Source organism: Lithobates pipiens, unplaced genomic scaffold (assembly GCF_037356315.1).
Source record: "Lithobates pipiens isolate NorthernLeopardFrog02 unplaced genomic scaffold, aLitPip1_a1.2 Scaffold_19, whole genome shotgun sequence".
Classification (NCBI taxonomy): domain Eukaryota; kingdom Metazoa; phylum Chordata; class Amphibia; order Anura; family Ranidae; genus Lithobates; species Lithobates pipiens.
In genome coordinates this window covers 306,312,972-306,337,302 of record NW_027507764.1, presented here as the reverse complement: position 1 = coordinate 306,337,302, position 24,331 = coordinate 306,312,972, and the positions used below count along the sequence as shown (strand labels likewise).

The following is a 24,331-nucleotide window of genomic DNA, read 5'->3' as shown; positions in this document are numbered from 1 at the left end:
AGACACCTAGATCAGGTGACATGTCCTTGAAGGCTATGGGAGGGGAGAGATGTCATCCTTGCCTAGGACGGGGTACTTATAAAAATCGATACTCACTACTCCTCTCAGAAATACAGTAAGGCTGGCCATACAAAAAAAAAAGAAAGAAAAAGAGACTTTTCCCCTGCTGTTGTGTCCCGCTTTTAACTTGCGTACCAACACCAGGAGAAAAGAAAAGTAGCTACCTTAGGTTTCGGTGAACACATAGGACATTTGATTAATATCAAAAATATTTTTTATTTCTTTCTATACATAAAACAATAAACCTTGATTGAATTGCATCAATCGATCCTAGATGTTTACACAACATTAACCAAAGATGACCCAAAGATCATCCTTATCTGCACAGTTCATACACCCTGACTTTCAACAAACAAAACCAGATATACTCATACATACAACAATAAAACAGATAGAGGCGCCTCCTATGGCCATACATGTGGGGATATACCGAGTATGATCAAATTGTACCAATAATACGCTTCTATTTGGAAGCATGAGATAAAAAATCTCTCGCAAATCTGCACATGTATGGACATCAAAGTAGCAGTAATTGGAAATGGGGATAATTATGACCAGACAACGGTCCTAATTTCTCATTAGTACCTCCATTTAACCTACATAGCAATTCTCTTCGGTTGAAAATAGGAATATCTCAGGTTTGTGATTATAACAGTCTCATGAAGATCTCTCAGTTAGTTCAGTCAATTTATTATAACTCTGAGTCTCCTTCTACTTAATCACTTATAGCAAAGTGTAGCAAACCTGAGGCCTTCACTTTTAGCCTTTTGTAAGCAGTGGCATAAATGACAGACAATACTGAAAATGTAACAATCAATGGCAGTGAATTGAATATATTCAAATCCAGTTGTATTTAAAGTGCGCTATTTGTCACACATGTCAGGCTTTCCTATGATACTGTGACTGAAAGTTCCATATATTCAGCGGTTCCAATATTATGCTTCTATTAGGAAGCATGAGATAAAAATCTCTCAGAAATCTGCACATGTATGGTCATCAAGGTAGCAGTAATTGGAGATGGGGATAATTATGAGCAGTCACCAGTCCTGATCTCTCACTAGTACCTCCATTAAACCTACATTGCAATTCTCTTTAATAGAAATAGGAACATCACAGGCTTGGGATTATAAAAGTCTCATGAAGATCTCTCAGTTAGTTCAGTCAATTATTATAGCTCTGAGTCTCCTTCTTAATCACTTGCAGCCGAGTATAGCCAACCTGAAACTGACATGTGAAGCCTTCACCTTCACTTTTAGCCTTTTGCAAGCAGTGGCATAAATGACAGTCAATACTGAAAATGTAACAATCAGTGGCAGTGACTTGATTATATTCAAACTCGGTCGTATTTAAAGTGCACTATTTGTCACACATGTCAGACTTTCCTATAATACTGTGACTGATTTAAAGTTCCATATATCCAGCGGTTCCATAAAAAATGCCTTGCACCAAAAATAAATGGTTCTCAGACACACTGGCTTACCATACCCTGGGGATTTCACTCTGATTTGCTGTGTCAATATATGAGATTCTCAGGCAGTTCATCAGACAAGCTGAATACTTGGATGCAATCTTTCTCCACAAACGATTTTAGTCGATCAAAAGTCCAATAAATGTGTGTAGGATCTTTCACCACTTGTTTTATAACATCCAAGTCTCACCACCTCTGTTATACTGAATCCACTCCAGGGTCTGTTGAAGCTATGTGATGCCACGTTGCGAAACGCGTTGACGTTTGTGTGGATAGTAGGCGCCCTTCTGGGCATGAATCAAAGTATTAGCAGTTTGGATCGGAAATATGGAATATCTGAATGAGTGAGCATCTGAACAGACACCTGTTTGAAAGGCTTCCGGCGCAGCTGATTGCAACAGACCCTGGAGTGGATTCAGTATAACAGAGGTGGTGAGACTTGGATGTTATAAAACAAGTGGTGAAAGATCCTACACACATTTATTGGACTTTTGATCGACTAAAATCGTTTGTGGAGAAAGATTGCATCCAAGTATTCAGCTTGTCTGATGAACTGCCTGAGAATCTCATATATTGACACAGCAAATCAGAGTGAAATCCCCAGGGTATGGTAAGCCAGTGTGTCTGAGAACCATTTATTTTTGGTGCAAGGCATTTTTTATGGAACCGCTGGATATATGGAACTTTAAATCAGTCACAGTATTATAGGAAAGTCTGACATGTGTGACAAATAGTGCACTTTAAATACGACCGAGTTTGAATATAATCAAGTCACTGCCACTGATTGTTACATTTTCAGTATTGACTGTCATTTATGCCACTGCTTGCAAAAGGCTAAAAGTGAAGGTGAAGGCTTCACATGTCAGTTTCAGGTTGGCTATACTCGGCTGCAAGTGATTAAGAAGGAGACTCAGAGCTATAATAATTGACTGAACTAACTGAGAGATCTTCATGAGACTTTTATAATCACAAGCCTGTGATATTCCTATTTCTATTAAAGAGAATTGCAATGTAGGTTTAATGGAGGTACTAGTGAGAGATCAGGACTGGTGACTGCTCATAATTATCCCCATCTCCAATTACTGCTACCTTGATGACCATACATGTGCAGATTTCTGAGAGATTTTTATCTCATGCTTCCTAATAGAAGCATAATATTGGAACCGCTGAATATATGGAACTTTCAGTCACAGTATCATAGGAAAGCCTGACATGTGTGACAAATAGTGCACTTTAAATACAACTGGATTTGAATATATTCAATTCACTGCCATTGATTGTTACATTTTCAGTATTGTCTGTCATTTATGCCACTGCTTACAAAAGGCTGAAAGTGAAGGCCTCAGGTTTGCTACACTTTGCTATAAGTGATTAAGTAGAAGGAGACTCAGAGTTATAATAAATTGACTGAACTAACTGAGAGATCTTCATGAGACTGTTATAATCACGAAACTGAGATATTCCTATTTTCTTTTCTTTTCAAATGTTTTTATTGAGATTTTTAGCAGAGTTAGTTACAACAAGGGTTACAAAACAAAAAAAATAAAATAATATATAGTAATAAAAGTAACATAACACAGTATAATGTAGTGACAGGGTTTTCTCAGCATAATATAGCATAGAAACAAATAATCCACAATAAAGAATAAAGTAGTATTCCTAAGTATCTAATATTCATAGTCATAAAGGGACTCGAACAAGAGTAAGTCTCTTAGAATTTGTATAATAAAGTCCGTAATATAATTATTGTAAGATTTATAAATAGCGATATGGATAATGGCCACTTCTGGACCCCAAGACACCCCTCACAGGGATCTATCTGTGTCTTGGAGTACCTAGGCCAACATCCTAAAGGAAATTCAAACACAGTAGTTATCTTTTATGAAGGAAAATAAAGATCTATTCTTACTCCGCAGCTCAATTCAGATAAACAAATATGTGATATATTTGTCACTTTGCTATGAAATTATTTTTAAAGCCATCCAAAAAAAAATATATTAAAACGCACAGGAGTTCTTTCTTCTATATGATTAAAGAATCAGCATTATCTAAATTGTGGAAGTATAATTTTTGTACCATGTACTCCAAGGTTCCCATAGTTGTTGTTCCTTAATATATAGGGATTTGTCATTAGGAAATAACAATTCATAGGAGTGGTGGAGTTGGGTTAATTCTATAACTTCTGTCATAGTAGGAAGAGAGTCAGTTTTCCATTTTCTAGTTATGGATAGTCTCGCAGCTAAAAGTATATGTGTTACTACTTTACGATATTGTTTGGGAATCGTATGTAAATTCATATTCAGAATGGCTAGTTCTGGTGAAAGTTGAAGGACAATACCTGTTACGGAAGTGAGTAAATGGGAGATTGCCTGCCAGTAGTTATGTAAGCTTGGGCAGTCCCACATAATATGAAATAGGGTCCCCAATTGGGTACAATTTCTCCAGCAATTAGGTGACGAGTTCCCCTTGAATTTTGCTAGGATATGTGGAGTCAGGTATTGTCTTTGAACAATTTTTTGTGCCAGTTCCCATAGTGTAACACATGCAGTGGCCCTATATATGCTTCGTAGGGAAGCCATCCATTGTTTAATTGAAAAGTCTTGCCCCAAATCTTGTTCCCATTTAAGGAAGGAAGGTAGTTTGCTGGGTATGTTTTTTTCCCCTAGAATTGGGTATATTGTAGCTACTCCTTTCTGTGAGGTGGCATGGTTATTGAGGAAAGACCATATTTTAACCGGGATTGAAGCTCTGAGTTGTGGATTGTGTAGCAGACACTTTTCTATTTGAATATATGTAGATCGCTCAGAATTCGGAAGCTGTAATTCATTACTTAACTGAGAAAAAGACTTTAATGAGCCCTGTTGGAAGAAGGAACCAAGTTTGATATCCCCACCCAAATTCCAGTCGTGTATTTGTACGCCAGGAATTAATGTTGGTATAATTGTTAGAGGAGGGTTTAACACCGTGATTGGAGTTTTATCCCATTTGTATGTGATGATTCTCTGCCAAGCGTGTAGCGTCGCTTTCACCGTTGGTGGGTATTGAGCTGTAATTGTGGACTTAATTTTCCTACTAAGTAACCAGAATTGCATATTAGGCTGTCGTGTGATGTCTTTCTCAATTTGTCCCCATAAAGTTTTAGGAGATATTCCTATTTTCAACCGAAGAGAATTGCTATGTAGGTTAAATGGAGGTACTAATGAGAAATTAGGACCGTTGTCTGGTCATAACTATCCCCATTTCCAATTACTGCTACTTTGATGACCATACATGTGCAGATTTGCGAGAGATTTTTATCCCATGCTTCCAAATAGAAGCGTATTATTGGTACAATTTGATCATACTCGGTATATCCCCACATGTATGGCCATAGGAGGCACCTCTATCTGTTTTATTGTTGTATGTATGAGTATATCTGGTTTTGTTTGTTGAAAGTCAGGGTGTATGAACTGTGCAGATAAGGATGATCTTTGGGTCATCTTTGGTTAATGTTGTGTAAACATCTAGGATCGATTGATGCAATTCAATCAAGGTTTATTGTTTTATGTATAGAAAGAAATAAAAAATATTTTTGATATTAATCAAATGTCCTATGTGTTCACCGAAACCTAAGGTAGCTACTTTTCTTTTCTCCTGGTGTTGGTACGCAAGTTAAAAGCGGGACACAACAGCAGGGGAAAAGTCTCTTTTTCTTTCTTTTTTTCTGACTATATGTTAGCTACGGCTTCGGCCTTGTAGACTCTGAGGAGTGACATAAGGACTTATTTCTTTAAGAGGGGCCCACTGCCACTATTTGGATTTATTCGGTAGTGACAGTGGATATGGTCATGTAATGGTATAAAAGGCTGGCCATACACAGAGCACTTTTCTTTCCTGCAACCACAGGTTGCAGAAAAGACATTCGCTCAATTCCCCATCAACATAGACATTGTTGATGAATGAATCCCTCCATTGTTCTCCCTTGGCATTACTTGGCATTACTTTTCAGTATTTGATGACGGATCTCCCCACAAATCACTATCGCTCAATTCTGCGAGTGATTCTAATTTATTACCGCTGTTTTCTAGCTGGTCTAAATTCATTTTTGATGTAAAGAGGCAGTTTTGGTTGCTATGAACAATCTCCAGTTTCCAGGCAGAAAACTATAAAAATATAAAACTGCATGCAGGACACTAGAGAAACCACGAGGGACAAACGGGATGTGAAATAATTACATACAGCAATGTAATCTGTAACAATACATTATACTGTATTTAATGTGTATGCTTTAATTTTTGAATTTGGCACCGTTCTCCGTCACCATGCGTCGCAACACTCGCAGGGAACGGAGCCTGGCAATGGGATGAATCAAGCGGAGGATGAGCCGCTCACACAGTGGGGGGACATCGCTGGATCCAGGGGATAAGGTAAGTAAGCTCATCCTGGATCCAGCGATGCGATCCCGAGTCTGGCTCAGGGTTACCGCTAATGGTACTGAATTTTCCCCCTGAGCCAGACTCGGGAATACTGCCAGGGGGATTAATATTATTCAGGCTGTAGAAAGATTTTAGAGTCTACAAACTGTGGTATATATCTGAAAATCAATCCTGATGTACTAACGGTTTATCTCATTATTTGAGGCCCAAAAATTACCATTTTTTGGAAAGTAGACAGTCCAAGGTATTTATTAAGAGGCATAGTGAGTTTGAAGTTTTAATTTTTGGTCATAATTTGTTTGAAAATTAAGAAATGTTATTTATTTATTTATTTTATACATACTGTCCCCAGTCACCAGTGTCATCATATAATTTGTGTAGCGGTGATAAAGGCACTGACTGGTGACAGTACAAAAATAATTTTGAATTTCAATTGTTTTCCTTTTTACAATTTTTTTTTTTAACTCACTGTTACCAGAGCAATATAATGTTACCATAGTAGCATTGTACTATTCTAGGGAAGTGATCAGGATTTATTTGTACTCATTATAATTTCTTACAGCAGTGACTTTCATTGCTATAAGCAAGCATTTTACTAAATGAAATTAATTCATTCAGTTTGTTTTGTTGTGATTAGCTGTCATTGACCACAGCTAATCACATGCTACAGATGGCCATTTGATCACTGTGACCAATCACAGCAAGTAACACAATTGTACACAATGGATGGCATGAAAGGAAGCAATCCATTGTTTACAATTATCATGTGATCTGCTATGATTGGTCACAGAGATCACATGATACCAGCAGTGAGCCGGCACATTGATCAGTCATCAGCTGTACACAGCCAGTGACAGATAGTGCCAAAGTGTGGCCCTGTGTTTGGTTGTGAGGTGCGATCTGGAAGAACATCACATCCACCCAAATTGACTAAAGTCTCGCCCGGCCATTGTTTTGCTATAGGCTGGGCGGGAGCTGCTAAAAGTAGAACTAAAGGCATAATTGTTTGTATATTTTAGATATAGTAAAGGAGGGTTCGTTTTTTTGCCATTGTCAAGGTTTCCCTTCACGTCTTGTCCCAAAGGAAATTAATGGAAGCCCCTTCAAAGTGAACTGGTTGTTACAAGGGTCACCAGAATTTGTGTCGTCATTGGAAAATTTTCCCTAGATTTCTGTGCTGGAGACAACCCAAAATGTGGAATTTTCTTTTACTTTCACTTTCATGGATAACAGAATACATGGCAAATACCAGTCCAGGTTCAGACATGAAGACTGATTTAGTAAAGGTGTTAAAGTGGAAGTAAACCCTTCTATCATTTTCAGTCAAGGAAGCTGCCATCTTGGCCTCTAATGATTCTTCAACTGCCATAATGCTGCACATGTGATCAGTTATGAATCCAGCCATTGGATAGTTTGAAAATTTGGTTGAGAGCACAACCAATGTGAAAGTTAGCATTTCCGGCATGCCGGAAATGTAAGTGTTTTTTGAAACTGGGTTTACTCCCGCTTTAAGAATCCCCATACAATAAATTGTGTTAATATTTACTTCAATTATTCAGTCAAAATTCTGTTTATTTCTTTTATTTGCATATGATTGCATAAGTAAAATAAATATATTTATATAGTTTACTATGTGAAGATTTCAACTCTTTTAGGCCAGTAGCACCAGCAGCACCAGTATTGAAAATTGTTGCTCAAATTAAAATGAATGCAGCTGGTAAGGAGCTATGACAATTCTTAGCAGACAATCATTAAAAAAAATAAAAAAATAAAATAAAAACTGTATGGTTAGCAAACATAGTTTTTTGAAAATAATAAAAATGAAAAGAAAATTCATTTCATATTTAACATTGGATTAGAAATTGGCTTGACATTCTTTATAGAATTTATTTTAAGTAATATTCAATCATTATTGAGTAAATTATATACATATCAAAAATTCAAAGTTTGGCCTGGTTATGAAGTTTTTAAATACAACTGGATCTGAGTTTGTACAGTTTGTATTCGATTTTAACAAATGGCTTTACATGTACTTTATTCTGGCAGGTCATATATTTATGCATGGTCACATATTACTGTGAATATACTGCTTGTATTCAAGCCTAATAAATAAGCCAATTGATAGATTCTAGGGATTATAACTGTTGCCATCTTTATAGTGGCTGTTTTTAATCAGCAATGATTTTATATTTTATAAATATAACTTGATCATAATCATTTTATGTTATGTTGTTTCAGTCACTGTGAACATCTGAGTGTATCATGAAAACAAACGCTAATTGCTAAATAAAAGTATTTTTAAGGATTGCCAGTGTGTTGCCATTAAGAGCCAATCAGCACAGATGCAGACTGTATTTATTTACTAGCCTTAGGGCAAGTAGTTCAGAAGCAAAACTGAATCATAATCATCCAGCAATAAATGATTGGAATCGCTTTGCAATGGTTTTGAGTTGCTTTTAAGTCACATTTAACAAATGTTACAGATTCAAATGTTGTCCAGACCAAACTATTGGTAAGGTTTAACTTTATCTATAAATAAAAAGTAAAATATAGCCATTAACAATGGTATAATGACTGTGGTTGCAAGAGCCATGTTCATTTCAAGGCTTAAAAGACTTGATGGTGGCATAGGTTCTATGTTGTTTGTGTTGTAATAGGTAATCTAGAGGCTCACCCACATTTCTGTGTTAAGAGAGATTTCCTTTAAGTGTATAGAGAACAACGGTGGGGGGCAATTGAACTCATCTTGGCAAACCTTCAAAGCTTCTGTAAATCTTAACTTTTTTTTAATGATTGCCTTAAAAAAAATTACTGATTCAGTTGAAAATAGAAATGAAAGGCAACATATTTTTGTATAGATATAAAAATACCTTATAAATACCCCTTTGCCCCTTTTTTAGAAGTGATCACATTCCCTCTACTCTCAGCTCTATAAGAGGTGGGGGGGAGGAGAAACAGAAGTACACTGAGCTTCCCAGGGAATGGCTGTAAAGCAGGGGTGTGTCAAGACAACTCTGATCATTGTAGGAGAGCAAACTGAGTTCCTAGCATAGCTAGAGAACTGACCACAGTGTGTTTGTATGCTTAGTGTGGTCAGTTTTTTAATAGGAAAGACATAAAACAAGGGATAACAATCACATAAAGGAAGCATATAAAAAGAACACTATACTTTCTTATACAAGTACATGGTACAGCAGGCACATATGAATTAAAAGTGTTGGGGTAATAAACAATTTAATCCAGTATTGATCCCGTGTTCATTAATTTTGCTCCTCTAATTTTGTAAGAAAATAAATAATTCTAAAATGTATTTTTTATAGCGGTCATGTAACTGTTATCACTGCACAAGGGCATAGAACTCAAAGAGCTGTGGGTGGAAACGATTTACACTTAGTATTTAGTATTGAGTATGTATGTATGTATCTATCTATCTATAGAAACAGTCCCTAAGCTCTTGACACATTTATTGGACAGACCTATTCGCTATATATGGTGAGTCCCTGTATACAGAGATCACATGTAGCAGACCTGTGTTTACAGGTATTTATAATGACGTGTACGACAATATTTTGGGTAACCTGTTTAAATTTGCTTTTTTTTTAAACTGAGTATAAGAGGCACAGTGGAGTAGAGAAGCATTCCTGAGCTTTAGTACATAAATGTACAGCTTTTCTTTAACTTTTTTACTATTGATAAGTATATGTAAACCAAAACTTATTTTTTAACCACTTGAGTCCCAGTTGCCATTTTAAAACAGTACTGGGACAGCGGCTATTTTCCCCATAACCATTTTAAGATAGCACTGGGGATCAGCAGTTCTGGAAGGACCATCAGGATGGAACTTCTGGCTTTCAGGGACACCAGCATCCAGCACTACACTCTGAAGCTAAAATGATAAGCTCTTGCAGCAGATCACTGTAATCACTTATGTGTTTAAATCAGAATTGTAGTTACATCATCACTAATCTAAAAATGTTAAACCTGACTGAAATTTTCTAACCCGTTCATATCTGCTGTCTGTGCTAGCTTACTCTTGGGGTATCCACTAGCTATAATTTTTTCCAGTAAATATTAAAAATTCCAGTTCTATGTTCATTTATATATTAGGCTAAAAATGCATTAATATGGAGAACTGTGGAAAAGATTATAATTTTTTTTTTTGCATAGGTAAGTAAAATAAAGAAATGTTTGTGATGATAATGAAACAGTGTCAAACAGTGGCATGACAATAACCATTGGAGTCTACTAGGCCAGGGGGTGGAAGGTGTTCCATTAGGCTGCTTTCACACTGGGGCGGTATTCAGACGTTACAGAGCTAAAAATAGCGCCTGTGTAGCGCCTGAAAAAAAACGGCCCCTTTCACTCCAGTGTGAAAGCCGGAGGGCTTTCACACTGGAGCGATGCGCTGGCAGGACGGTGAAAAAAGTCCTGCTAGCCGCATCTTTGGAGCGGTGAAGGAGCGATGTATTCACCGCTCCTAAACCGCTCCTACCCATTGAAATCAGTGGGACACCGCGGCAATACCGCCGGCAAAGCGCCGCTGCAGTGGCGGTTTGCGGGCGGGTTTAACCCTTTTTCGGCCGCTAGCAGGGGTTAAAACCACCCCGCTAGCGCCCGCAGACCGCTGCTAAAACGACGGTAAAGCGCCGCTAATAATAGCGGCACTTTACCGCCGACGCCGCTCCCGCCCCAGTGTGAAAGCAGCCTTAATGAGCTGTTGAAGCATCGAAAATCAGTGAGCTTGTAAAGATAAAACATATCCATTACTGTGTTAATTGTGGGGGTTGCTGTTGAAACTGATCCTGTACCCCTGTGACATTTTCAATACAGTAAAGCTAACATTAGATGTTCTGGAGGAATCATTATCGCTAGTCAAAGATCCACTTTGTAGGCTGTAGAGAAAGGACAATTTGTTTAGCTGTTATAGTTATGGAGATTTATTTTCCTCAGAACTTCTCATCATCTTGGCCAGCACTGGAATGCACTTTGTATGCTTAATAAAATCATCCCAATTTTTTATCCTCATTTAAAAACTGGCAAGTATTTGTAGTTACAGAGTTAGGTTGAAAAAAGAACACAAGTCCATCTAGTTCAACCAATTAAAGGAAAACAAAATCATACAATCCCACATACACAATCCTATACCCACAGTGGATCCAGCAGAGGGAAAAAATGCTTCCTGTTCCCCTGAGAGGCAATTGGATATTCCCTGGATCAATTTTACCTATAAATGTTTGCATCCAGTTATATTATGTACATTTAGGAAAGAATCCAGGCCTCCAGAATCCATACTTTTTTAACCACTTGCCGACCGCCGCACGACGATATACGTCGGTAGAATGGCACGGGCAGGCATATGGGCGTATATATAAGTCCCTGCCTGCCCGCGGGTGGGGGGCCCGATCGGGCCCCCCCCCGGTGCCTGCGGCGGTCGGCATTCCTTCGAGAGCGATCCGGGATGAGGGGGCGGCCATTCATTCATGGCCACCCCCTCGCGATCGCTCTCGACGAATGGAAATCCCCCGTGACATCACTTCCTCTCCTGTAATGTAAACACAGGAGAGGAAGTGATGTATTCTCTTCTCTGTGTTGGTATTTTTCGTTCCGACACGGAGGAGAGCGGATCGGTGAGTTGCACCAACACTCTACACACACAGTAGAACATGCCAGGCACACTCACACCCCCCCTTTACCCCCCGATCACCCCCCCAATTACCCCTGCCCCCCAGTCACAGTGACACCAATGTCATTTTTTTTTTTTTTTTTTGCATTGGTGTCATTTGTGACTGTAATAACTGTTAGGGCAGTTAGGGTTAGCCCCCTTTAGTTCTAATGTACCCCCCTAACCCCCCCAATAAAGGTTTAACCCCGTGATCACCCCCCGTCGCCAGTGTCACTAAGGCTGGGTTCACATTGCAGCGGTTTATGAGAACGAATGTGATTCGCACCGCACTGCAGTGCAAATCACATCCGATCTCTGTGCGATTCGAGTTCAGCCATCCGCCGCACCCGCCACACCCGCCGCAAATTCGCACGGGACCCTTTTTTTGGCCCGCAGCAGAATCGGATCGCATGGGTGTTCACACCATGCGATCCGAGTTTGCAGATCGCACTGCGATATGCGAACTGATCTGGGGGTGTCAGTAACATTTCACTGACACTCCCAGCAGTTCGCATAGGGCAGTGTGAACTGCCGCCGGGAGGCATGCGATGCGGGAACCCGCCGCGGATTCGCGGCGTTTCCGCATCGCTCCTGTGTGAACCCAGCCTAATAAGCGATCATTTTTCTGATCGCCGTATTAGTGTCAGAGGTGACGCTAGTTAGGCAGGTAGGTATTTAGGTTCGCCGCAGCTTTTTATAGCGCCAGGGACCCCCATATACTACCGCATAAAGCCCCCTGATTGCCCCCTAGTTAACCCTTTCACCTGTGATCACCATATAACTGTTACAGGTGACGCTGGTTGGTTAGTTATTTTTTTATAGTTTCAGGGCACCCGCCATTTATTACCTAATAAAGGTTTAACCCCCTGATCACCCGGCGGGTGTCATTTGTGACTAATAACTGTTAGGGCAGTTAGGGTTAGCCCCCTTTAGTTCTAAGGTACCCCCCTAACCCCCCCAATAAAGGTTTAACCCCGTGATCACCCCCCGTCGCCAGTGTCACTAAGGCTGGGTTCACATTGCAGCGGTTTGAGAACGGATGTGATTCGCACCGCACTGCAGTGCAAATCACATCCGATCTCTGTGCGATTCGAGTTCAGCCATTCGCCGCACCCGCCACACCCGCCGCACCCGCCGCAAATTCGCACAGGACCCTTTTTTTGGCCCGCAGCAGAATCGGATCGCATGGGTGTTCACACCATGCGATCCGAGTTTGCAGATCGCACTGCGATATGCGAACTGATCTGGGGGTGTCAGTAACATTTCACTGACACTCCCAGCAGTTCGCATAGGGCAGTGTGAACTGCCGCCGGGAGGCATGCGATGCGGGAACCCGCCGCGCATTCGTGGCGTTCCCGCATCGCTCCAGTGTGAACCCAGCCTAATAAGCGATCGTTTTTCTGATCGCTGTATTAGTGTCACAGGTGACGCTAGTTAGGCAGGTAGGTATTTAGGTTCGCCGCAGCTTTTTATAGCGCCAGGGACCCCCATATACTACCGCATAAAGCCCCCTGATTGCCCCCTAGTTAACCCTTTCACCAGTGATCACCATATAACTGTTACAGGTGACGCTGGTTGGTTAGTTATTTTTTTATAGTTTCAGGGCACCCGCCATTTATTACCTAGTCTCACTAGTGTACCCCTAAATTTAGGGGTGTCTACTTTCCAAAATGGGGTCATTTGGGGGGGGTTTGTGCCATCTTGGCATTTTATGGCCTTCAAAACTGTAACGCCCTTAGAAAGCCTGAAGGCGGTGCTTGGTTTTCGGGGCCCCGTACGCGGCTAGGCTCCCAAAAAGTCCCACATATGTGGTATCCCCGTACTCAGGAGAAGCAGCAGAATTTATTTTGGGGTGTCATTTCACATATGCCCATGGCATGTGTGAGCAATATATCATTTAGTGACAACTTTGTGAAAAAAAAAAAAAAAAAAAAAAAAGTTTGTAATTTTCCCGCAACTTGTGGCAAAATATAAAATATTCCATGAACTCAACATGCCTCTCAGCAAATAGCTTGGGGTGTCTACTTTCTAAAATGGGGTCATTTGTGGGGGTTTTGTGCCATCTTGGCATTTTATGGCCTTCAAAACTGTAATAGGTAGTGAGAAGTGAACTCAAAAATTTACGCCCTTAGAAAGCCTGAAGGCGGTGCTTGGTTTTCGGGGCCCCGTACGCGGCTAGGCTCCCAAAAAGTCCCACATATGTGGTATCCCCGTACTCAGGAGAAGCAGCAGAATTTATTTTGGGGTGTCATTTCACATACGCCCATAGCATGTGTGAGCAATATATCATTTAGTGACAACTTTGTGTAAAAAAAAAAAAAAATTTTTTTTTTGTCATTATTCAATCGCTTGAGGCAAAAAAATAAAATATTCAATGGGCTCAACATGCCACTTATCAATTTCCTTAGGGGGTCTACTTTCCAAAATGGGGTCATTTGGGGGGGTTTTGTACTGCCCTGCCATTTTAGCACCTCAAGAAATGAGATAGGCAGTCGTAAACTAAAAGCTGCGTAAATTCCAGAAAACGTACCTTAGTTTGTAGATGTGACAACTTTTGCGCAAACCAATAAATATACAATTATTGACTTTTTTTTTACCAAAGACATGTGGCTGAATACATTTTGGCCTAAATGTATGACTAAAATTGAGTTTATTGGATTTTTCTAATAACAAAAAGTAGAAAATATCATTTTTTTTCAAAATTTGCGGTCTTTTTACGTTTATATCGCAAAAAATAAAAATCGCAGAGGCAATCAAATACCATCAAAAGAAAGCTCTATTTGTGGGAAGAAAAGGACGCAAATTTTGTTTGGGTACAACATTGCATGACCGCGCAATTACCAGTTAAAGCAGCGCAGTGCCAAAGTGTAAAAAGACCTCTGGTCATTTACCAGCAAAATGGTCCGGTCTGAAAGTGGTTAAAGCAATCTACTGAGTGGCCAGATACAGCTCTTGAGTCTATTCCATATTTTCACAGTTCTTACTTTGAAGAAACCTTTCCGTATTTAAGATTAAATCAATTTTTCTCTAGTTGTAAAGAGTGCCCCCTTGTCCTCTGTGATGACATTAAAGTGAATAAGGGGGATATTATCAACATGTATAAATACATAATTGGTCCATATAGTGAACTTGGTGTTGAGTTAATCTCTTCTCAAGAGAGATTCAATTCAATTCCTTTAATCTATTCTCATAGCTGAGTTCCTGCATGCCTCTTATCAGTTTGGTTGCAATCCTCTGCACATTTTCTGGTTCCCTGATATCCTTTTTGTGAGCTGGTGCCCAAAACTGAACTGTATATTCCAGATGAGGTCTTATTAATGATTTGTACAGGGTCAAAATGATATCTCACTCTGGAGTCCATACCTCTCTTAATACAAGAAAGTACATTGCTCGCTGTGGAAACCACAGCTTGGCATTTCATGACATTATTAGCTTATTACCTACCAAAACCCCAAGATCCTTCTCCACCATTGTAAAAAAAAAAAAAAAAAAAAAAAAAAACACAGTTTAAAGATGTTTGCATTAGGGTTATAGAATCATTTTGGGAAGTGACATCAAAAGTTTGCTGTGGGGCTTCATGATCTGTACTTATACCCTCAATGAAAGAAAGTAATATACAACAGTAATATACAACATGTTCACTTATTTATTATAAATGCCAACATTATATGAATAAGCACAATTTATAGAGTTGTTGGGGATGGCATGTTGAGAGTTACCTAACAATGTGAACTCCAGTACCAAAAATGCATGTATGTATAGTATGTATGTATGGCAAATGCTACTCATTAATCTTTCATCCTTTCCTATCAATGTCTTTATATTCTTATAGGGGGTAGCTTAGCATAGAGGTGTACACAATACTATGGGGGTTATTTATGAAAGGCAAATCCACTTTGCACTACAAGTGCACTGCAAATGCACTTGGAAGTGCAGTCGCTGTAAATCTGAGGGCTAAATCTGAAATGAGCGGAAGCGCTGCTGATTTTATCATCCAATCATGTGCAAGCTAAAATGCTGTTTTCTATTTTCCTTGCATGTCCCCCTCGGATTTACAGCGACTGCACTTCCAAGTGCACTTGTAGTGCAAAGTGGATTTTCCTTTCATAAATAAACCCCCTATGACTACTACTACTACTACTACTACTACTACTACTACTACTACTACTACTACTACTACTACTACTAATAATTATTATTATTATTATTATTATTATTATTATTATTATTATTACTATTATTCAGTTTAAGGCTTCGTTTTGCTGGGTTAAGTATAAAAATAGCACATTTCTCCCACAGGTGCTGTAATTTTATTTCATAACACCTTAGAGGAAAAAGTTAATGAAGCTAATGTAAAGAATGAAAAATGGAACACCTAATTGAATTAGTACTATCCTTAAGCTATGCTATACTGTATCTGAGTAATTGCACAGTAAATCAAATCTGCCATATGCCCATATTCTTATATATTAATTAACACATAAACACATGGCAATATGAAGCATTGCAAGCATAATACACTGCTTTGAATTCACCCTTTCCAGGTCTTTAGTTTAAAAGTTAAACATAAGGTTATGGCATTTGTAAGGCCAGTGTGACCTTTTATTTTGGCAGGATTATCATAAAATTCATCATGAATTCAGCTGTTAAAAGGACACAGATGCTCCTATATGCATGCATGCACTGAGCTCTACGTGTATTTCTATATTTTGATTGCAAACAAAGAATTTTACATATGTATGAGTTGTGCATGTTACTTTTATGGTGTTTGTTTTCTCTAATTTTCTGCTCATTCCAAAAAAACATATTGGTGATTGTCAGGTCACCTTGTGTCTGCTGAGTGTATTTGTTTGCTATGTGCATATTATTTGAAAATATAGTTATATATTGGGGGATTCCCCCTTTTGGTTTATGACACCAAACTTAACCCAACCTGTGTATGTGCTTGTGTAAGCTTTGCCAGAGACTTTGGGCTTTAAAGGCTCTATGAAAAGTATGTTACAGGTTCCATATAGTTTGCAAAGGCATCAGGGAAAGTTAAGAAAAGGGGCTTGGAGTTCACCCATATTTCTTCCAAGACCCTTCAAATCTGGAGTGAATGCATAATTCATGAAAGAGAAGCATGAATTCCCCCACAAAAAAAAAACAGATCAAACCTAACCCAAGCATGCAGTCAACAGGCCAGAAAAGAGTGGGAGGGGGGCAAGTGTACAAGGGGTACCTTGCCGGGGGGACCCCTCTAGCAAAGCAGGTCCTTTTCCCCACAACCCTGGCCAAGATATTTTGCCAAAAATTTAAACACAATTTTTCTTTGAAAATGTCAGTGCTACTGGCTCAAACTGAATCCAGGTATGTTTGGGTCATCACTAAAGATAACTGGAAGGAGAAGTGTAGAGTAGCTGAAATCCAGAGATATTTCTTCCTGGGTTTAGCAAGCAACATTCCTAGTACTTGTGATTTTTTTTAATTGCAATCTTTATTCAACTTTTAACAGCACAGTGCGGAAGGTTAACTTTGCAACAATTATACAACATCCTGCCTCATTGTTCAATCAACTATATAGTGTTCTTCTGCTATAACATATATCATATCTGTTGCCAAGTTTATTTTGATTTTATAATGTAATGTTCATGCTCCTATTTATTTTTATATGGAGTTTGTTATCATATTGGTCTTTTCTCGATAAAGTGTGATGCCAGGGGACGCAAATTCTAGTGGGTCCTATTTCCCAGGTATGCTTTTTTAAATGTCCAACAACAACTTCAAAAGTTTCAAAATACATTTACAAATGCCATTATTTCTCTCATCTCGCCATCTTCCTCCTCCTCTTCTACTCCTCATATTCTCCAAGGCGTCCAGATAATGCCCCATCAATATACTCTTCTGTAATGGTGAGCTACATGTTCATGTAGCCATCCACAGAGACAAGGTGTCCCTTGTATTTGTCAAGTAGATGTCAAGTAGATAATGCTTATATAAATCAGAAAAAGAGATGTGACTTTGTATGGCCACGTGAAATGTACGGTCATTTTCACTTTTAACTGGGAAGCTTCCCAAAGAGGAAGGACAGTTGATGCTCTTAAATTTCATAAAAATAAATGTGTTGGAATGTATTGAGCTCAATAATGAAAGTGATCCAAGTAAGTCCAGATATTATATATAAGTCCATGTGGGAAACCCAAGTTCCCACTGGATTCAAAGTGCACTGCCCTTCTGATGTGCAACGGGTGTCAGGGCAATGTTAATGACACCCCAAGGTTGTAAACACGTAGCATTTGCCCACACTGGATGACATGATTCAAAAGTACCATGCAATCCGATTACAGTGCATTTCGAAAAAGTAGTGCATGCACTACTTTTGGTGAAGTGAAGTGTGATTTCATCCCATTAAAAATGAATAGGCTGAATTCGCACTGCACAGAACTGCATGTGAATCATGTTCCTGTGTGATTCCTATTGTGAACCAGCCCTTAAAGGACTTGATCATTTTTTGTTTGATGCATATTATAAACTTAACTTTAATATGTCCATTATTCAACTTCTTTATTTTATTTTGTGTGTAGCTTTTGCAATAATTGAAATTATATAATATTAAACTGCAGACACATAAGAACATAATTTTGGGGCATGTCCTGGCTTCTACCGAAGATGGCCGCTCAGCTGTGAAGCTCAGCTGATACTCAGCTCTCTACAGTGGCACACAGCATCACGGCCACCCGCAACTGCCCCACTAGACATCCCATAGCACAGGGACACGAACGGACTATGTCCGGTAAGAAAAACAATACGCCGGGACCACGCCGCCTCATGGACTTCTACATGCTGTCAGCAGGCAGACACTTGCAAGATGGCACTGAAGAGAGTAGCTGCTCACCTCCCCCGCCTCCTTCACAATCAGAATAGGAGCCAGAGAATCTTGCTGACATGGGGGAACCCCCTCCTCAGCCCTCCTCAGCCTCGCCAGCAGATCGAGGTAAAAGAGCTGCTGCAAATTCCCCTGCACACTCTCCTCACAAGCTCCCCTCAGCCAAAAAACTTCACTGGGCTGATGCCTCAAGCTCACAGGCAGAGCTGCAGACAGACCACACAGCACACCTAGCAGTTTTCCCTAAATCAGATGCTCCTGCCTCTGAGAATATTCTGAAAGCCATGCTCCTCTCCCTCCAAATAGGATTGCAAAATGAGTTGCGTTCCTCCATAACCCGCCTTACCACATGAATTGATAACATTGATGATCGTACTGAACATATGGAAAGCCAAATTACTGAAGTTGTCAAAGTGCATGATGAGATGGTCGATGTGCATGATGAGATGGTCGATGTGCATGAGGAGCAAGCTGAACATATCCACAAACTCCAATTAAAAATGGCAGACCTCAAAGATCACTTGAGACAAAGATCACTTTGAGTTGCAAATAGGGAAGCAGATCCATTGGTTTAACTGCTTCAGGGACCCCTCTTATCTTCAGATTATTGAAGATAAGAGGGGTCCCTGAAGCAGTTAAACCAATGGATCTGCTTCCCTATTTGCAACAACTTTTTCTGAAGTTAATACCGGACCTAACCCCCAGAGATCTCCTCATGGATAGGGCACACATGATCCTGAAACCTGCCCATCTCTCTGACACAGTCCCTAGAGATGTTCTGATGAGGATCCACGTCTACCACATCAAGGAACGACTTATCTGTGTGGCTAGATCAGCTCACAATCTCCCTCATCCCTATGCTGGAGTATCTCTCTATCAAGACCTGTCTACTGCAACCTCTCAACGCAGAAAGGATTTTGCGCCTTATCACAGCAATTCTAAGAGATCGCAATATCATATATCGCTGGGGATTCCCCACAAAGCTACTAGTCACCCACCATGGCAAAATGACCAATAACTACTCCAAAAGATGGCTACAAGCAACTGCAAAATTTGAGCCTTCCCCTACCTCTTCCACCTGACCTGCAACAGAGAAGCGCATCACCGAAGACCTGAATTTAGATAACCTAAACGTGCTCATACACCATTGATAGCTAACCGGGGGAATTTTACGCTATCATATGTTTGTCCCTGTTAACCACCTAACAGGCTGACTCATGTTATTTTTGTTCAACGAGAGCCTCGAGTATTGAGGCATTTGTGAGTAGTCTCTTCTTTTTTATCAATTTTTTTTTTTTTATAATCCCATCTCTCTCTTCCGAAGTTTTAAAGGAATTCCAATCAGATTAATCTCATAAACCCCCTGCACAAAGTGTGCTACGCACATGGCTTTGTTTACACCCAACTGTTATCGCTTTTTTCTTCTTCTACTTTTTATTTTGATTTTTTTTCCTTCTTAACGCAAATTGTTCTTTATATTTTGTGTTATTTAATATCCTACTGTTCTGTTCCTATTATTGTAGCTAACACTAGTACAGGTATCACCCCTCCCCCTCCCACCACCTACCCTTACCCCCGAGTGCCTTAAAGCTGCTGTAGTGATTCTCCTCTGCATCCATGTCACACTGCCAATACTTAGCAAATATGTCACTGCGTATTACCACCATTAATGCAAATGGCCTTAACTCCCTTTTTGAGTGATCTAGATCTTTATGCACGGTAAAGCTCCCCCTTGTCTTCACCGATCATACCCTCACACGTTCCATGCACATATAACTAAAAAAGTGCAGGACATAATGAACTCAATCTCCTTCCAACTACAACATCTAGATCCTGACTTGTCAGGCAGATATGTTATCTTGGACAGCATCTTTGACAATACACCATTGGCATATCTATGCTCCCAATACTTATCACAAAAAGTTTTTCAAAACAAATCATGAGCAAATTGTCCCACTATCCAAAAGAACGAATAATCCTATGTAGAGATTTTAATGATGTAGCTGACCAAACAACTGACTCCCCCAGCCACCAAAGAAATAGACCCACAGCCCTTTCTTCGCTCATGCATATGGAAGATTCATTTGACCCCTAGCAGAGAGGGATTACACATTTTTCTCAGCAGTCCAAAAATCTTACTCTAGGGATTGATCTCTTCCTGACACATAAAACCACTCTGTAATCTATACTGAAGGCTGAAATAGGCCTAATAACGTGGTCTGACCACGCACCAGTAACCATTACCATTGCGCTCAGTGGGCATCATACAAAACACACTTCTTGGCACATGAATACATCCCTTCTTTCCCAACCCAGGTGTCAGGAGGAGATTAAGCTGGAGATATAAACCTACTTTGACTACAATGCTGGTTCTGTAACAAGTGACACATTACAATGGAATGCACATAAATCCTATATGAAGGGTGTTTTTATCAAACTTGGAGCCAGGGAGAAGTGAACACGAACCGAGACAGTAAACAAATACATTGACCAGATTAGGAAACTAGAACATTCCAATAAATTATCACCCAATGACACTGCCTGTCTCCACGACCTCAGGGAAGACTTGCACTCTTTTCTGCAAACTTCATTTGACTATTACATTAAACGTCTAAGAGCAAATTGGTATGCCTTTGGGAACAAACCTGGCTCTCATTTAGCCAAACAAGTTAAACAAAAAACAGCAGCTGTAAAGATACCTTTTATGCGGACAGCCACTGGGCAAAGAGTTGATAACTCTTAAGATATAGCAAACTGCTTTAGTCATTACTATGCTTCCTTATACAACTTAAAAGACTCCTCCTCAGATCCTGTGCAAATATCACAATTCCTTGATTACCTACATTCACTCTCCCTCACCTCAGACCAACTAGAACTGCTTAATGAGCCGTTCTCGAAAATGGAGGTGTTAAAAGCAATTCAATCACTTCTGCTCCACAAGGCCCCTGGACCAGATGGATATTGTAATGCATATTTCAAAACATTTGCACACCTTCTGGCACCCCATTTAACCAATTCCTTTAACTACATAATGCACGGTGTTGACATCCCTGGGGAGTCTCTTGAGGTGCTTATTGTCACCATCCCGAAACCTTGTAAACCCCATGATGAACCTGCCAATTACCACTCCATTTCCCTCCTAAACACAGATCTCAAATTATATGCAAAAATTCTAGCCATACGCATATCCTCATTTATTCCCAAACTAGTACACAAGGACCAGGTGGGCTTTGTCTCACAACGACAGGCTTCTGATGGTACCAGAAGATTTATAAAGCTCATACAATGGGCAGAACATCACAAATGCCTTCTCTGCTCCTATCCTTGGATGCAGAGAAGGCATTCAAAAGAGTACACTGGTCCTACCTCAGAGCAGTTCTCCAAAAATTTGGATTTGCAGGGAATATATTCAGCACTCCTAGCATTGTATTCCTCCCCCACGGGTAAAGTCTGGACCTCAGGCTTAACATCTGATAAATTCAAGATCACCAATGGAACTCGTCCAGGAAGCAGCCTTTCCCCACTGATTTTTGCCCTCATAATGGAACCCCTAGCGGGAGCCATTAAAATACACCCTCGCATCTTAGGCATACAAGTCGGAGGTTTCACACACAAAATAGGTCTGTACGCAGACGATATTATTGTAGCCATGAGGAACCCCTTCCAATCTCTACCAGCCCTGCATGACCTACTAATGCTCTTTGGTCGAATATCCCTTTATAAAGTTAATGCACTAAATCGTCTATGCTTGGAATAGGCCTAGACCAAACCACAAAAAACTGTCTCTCACACGCGTTGCCTTTCCCCTGGGCTCCATCCCACACCATTTCCTATTTAGGAACAGAACTAACAACCCCTTTTAACAACATCTTTTCATTAAACTATGAAGCCTTACTCAGTAAAATATAAAAAGTCAGCTCCTCTCTACACTCAACCAGAGCTTCCTGGGCTTGAAAAATCACAATGACAAAAATGTGCCTAATGCCTCATGTATTATACTTTCTCTGCACGCTTCCTCTGCCCATACTATCCATTCATTTGTCTATGCTACAAAGAGTCATTAACTTTTTCATATGAGATAACAAACACCCCAGAATAAAAAAATCCACTATGTGCACAGCAAAATCCAAAGCTGGACTGGGAGTACCAGATGTTAAATACTACAAAGTCACTCTTCTTAGTCAAGCTAAACACCATTATGGGTTCACATCGAAGAGGCTTCCCTAGATTACCCCACCAGATCGCTTCTAGCTGCAATCTGGCTTCAATACAACTCACGCCATTCCTTTCTCGACTCAGTGAAAGCCACAATTAAAGTCTGGAAATCTTGCAGCCAACATGCCAGAGGGCTCACACCGCAGACTCTGAAATTCCTTCCTCTCTCCTCCCTGGAACTCATGTGTGCTGATTTATCCACTTCTACATGGTCGGCTGCTGGAATATCAACTATTGGTGACTTATATGATGAGGGTGCCTTGCACACATTACAAAACCTTCACTCACAGTTCCAGATCCCCAACCGTGAGTTCTTCAAACACCTCTGAATACGCCATGCTCTGCCAACAATTACATGGTCAGACAACACCCTCATAGCTGATATTCTAAGATTCTTTTGAAAAAACCTCATACCTCGATAAAGGGATCTCACTTGTTTACAAAGCGCTCAGTTTCGAACAAAACTACAACAAACTACAACTACCCTCAATGGCCAAATGGGAGCAAATCCTCAACTTCTCATCAGATATCACAACTTGGCATTCCGCCGCAAAAGCCCCAATTAAATTCTCCAGATGCCTAACTCATTGGGAAACTGCACAGAAACTCCCACACCATTAGTACCTAACACCAACAAAGCTAGCTCGTATCTCTCCCACACATTCAGCCACCTGTTGGAGAGGGTGTGGAGCCTTAGGATCAATTACTCACATTTGGTGGTATAGCCCTTTACTTCTCCCTTTTTGGAGTGCGGTACAAGCACTTATTGGAAAAATCACAGGGATCAACAATATGCTCTCCCCGCAACAAGCCTTACTAGGGCTACACCTTGAGGCGTGGCCCACTCCATTATCACTCCATTGTTACTCATATCTTCATTGCAGCATGGCTTTTGATAGCACGCAAATGGAAAAGCAATGTTCTTCCTTCTAGTCAGCACCTGCAAGACATGCAAGATCAACACTTTCAGTTGGAATTTATGTATGCAAAAGCACACCTTTCAGTTTCAAAAATGCAAGAACTTTGGGCCCCTTGGACCAACTACTCTGCAAACATTATCACCCCTAACAGTACTAACTCAGATTTCCTGATGGAATATCTTCATACAATGATTGCAAACATTATATTTCCTGTTCTGTTCTCTTCTTACTGCCTTCCACTTAACGGTCACTCCGCTAAACCCCCGTATGTTTCCTCTCACCCTCTCCCGCCCAACCTTCTACTATTGATGCCTAATACTCGAAGCATCCTTACTTACATGTTACTTGTTTTAAGTTCACAACTGATATCTCCTGTACTGAGTCTCCAATTTCTAAATACTCCTTTGCTGTAATTGAAATTGTTGTATTTTTTTGTAATCTGAAATTTTCTGAATAAAAATTAGAAGTTAAAAAACATAATTTATCCTATTTATTTTTTTCTCTAGTGTCCAAACTCTTCTCTTTATTTAACCAATTCAGCCCAGAAGAATTGGCCCCTCAATGACCAGACCACTTTTTACAATTTGGCACTGCGCTTCTTTAACTAATAATTGTGCGATCATGCAATGCTGTACCCAAACAAAATCTACGTCCTTTTTTTCCAACAAATAGAGCTTTCTTTTGATGGTATTTGATTGCCTCTGTGATTTTTATTTTTTGCAATAT

At 39.9% G+C, this 24,331-nt stretch overlaps 1 protein-coding gene across 1 annotated transcript in view; it reads left to right on the top strand.

The window, feature by feature from the left end:
* CDH18 (cadherin 18) overlaps positions 1–24,331 on the top strand; it is a 965,040-nt gene that overhangs the window by 738,777 nt on the left and 201,932 nt on the right. The gene's annotated exons all lie outside the window — the stretch shown is intronic.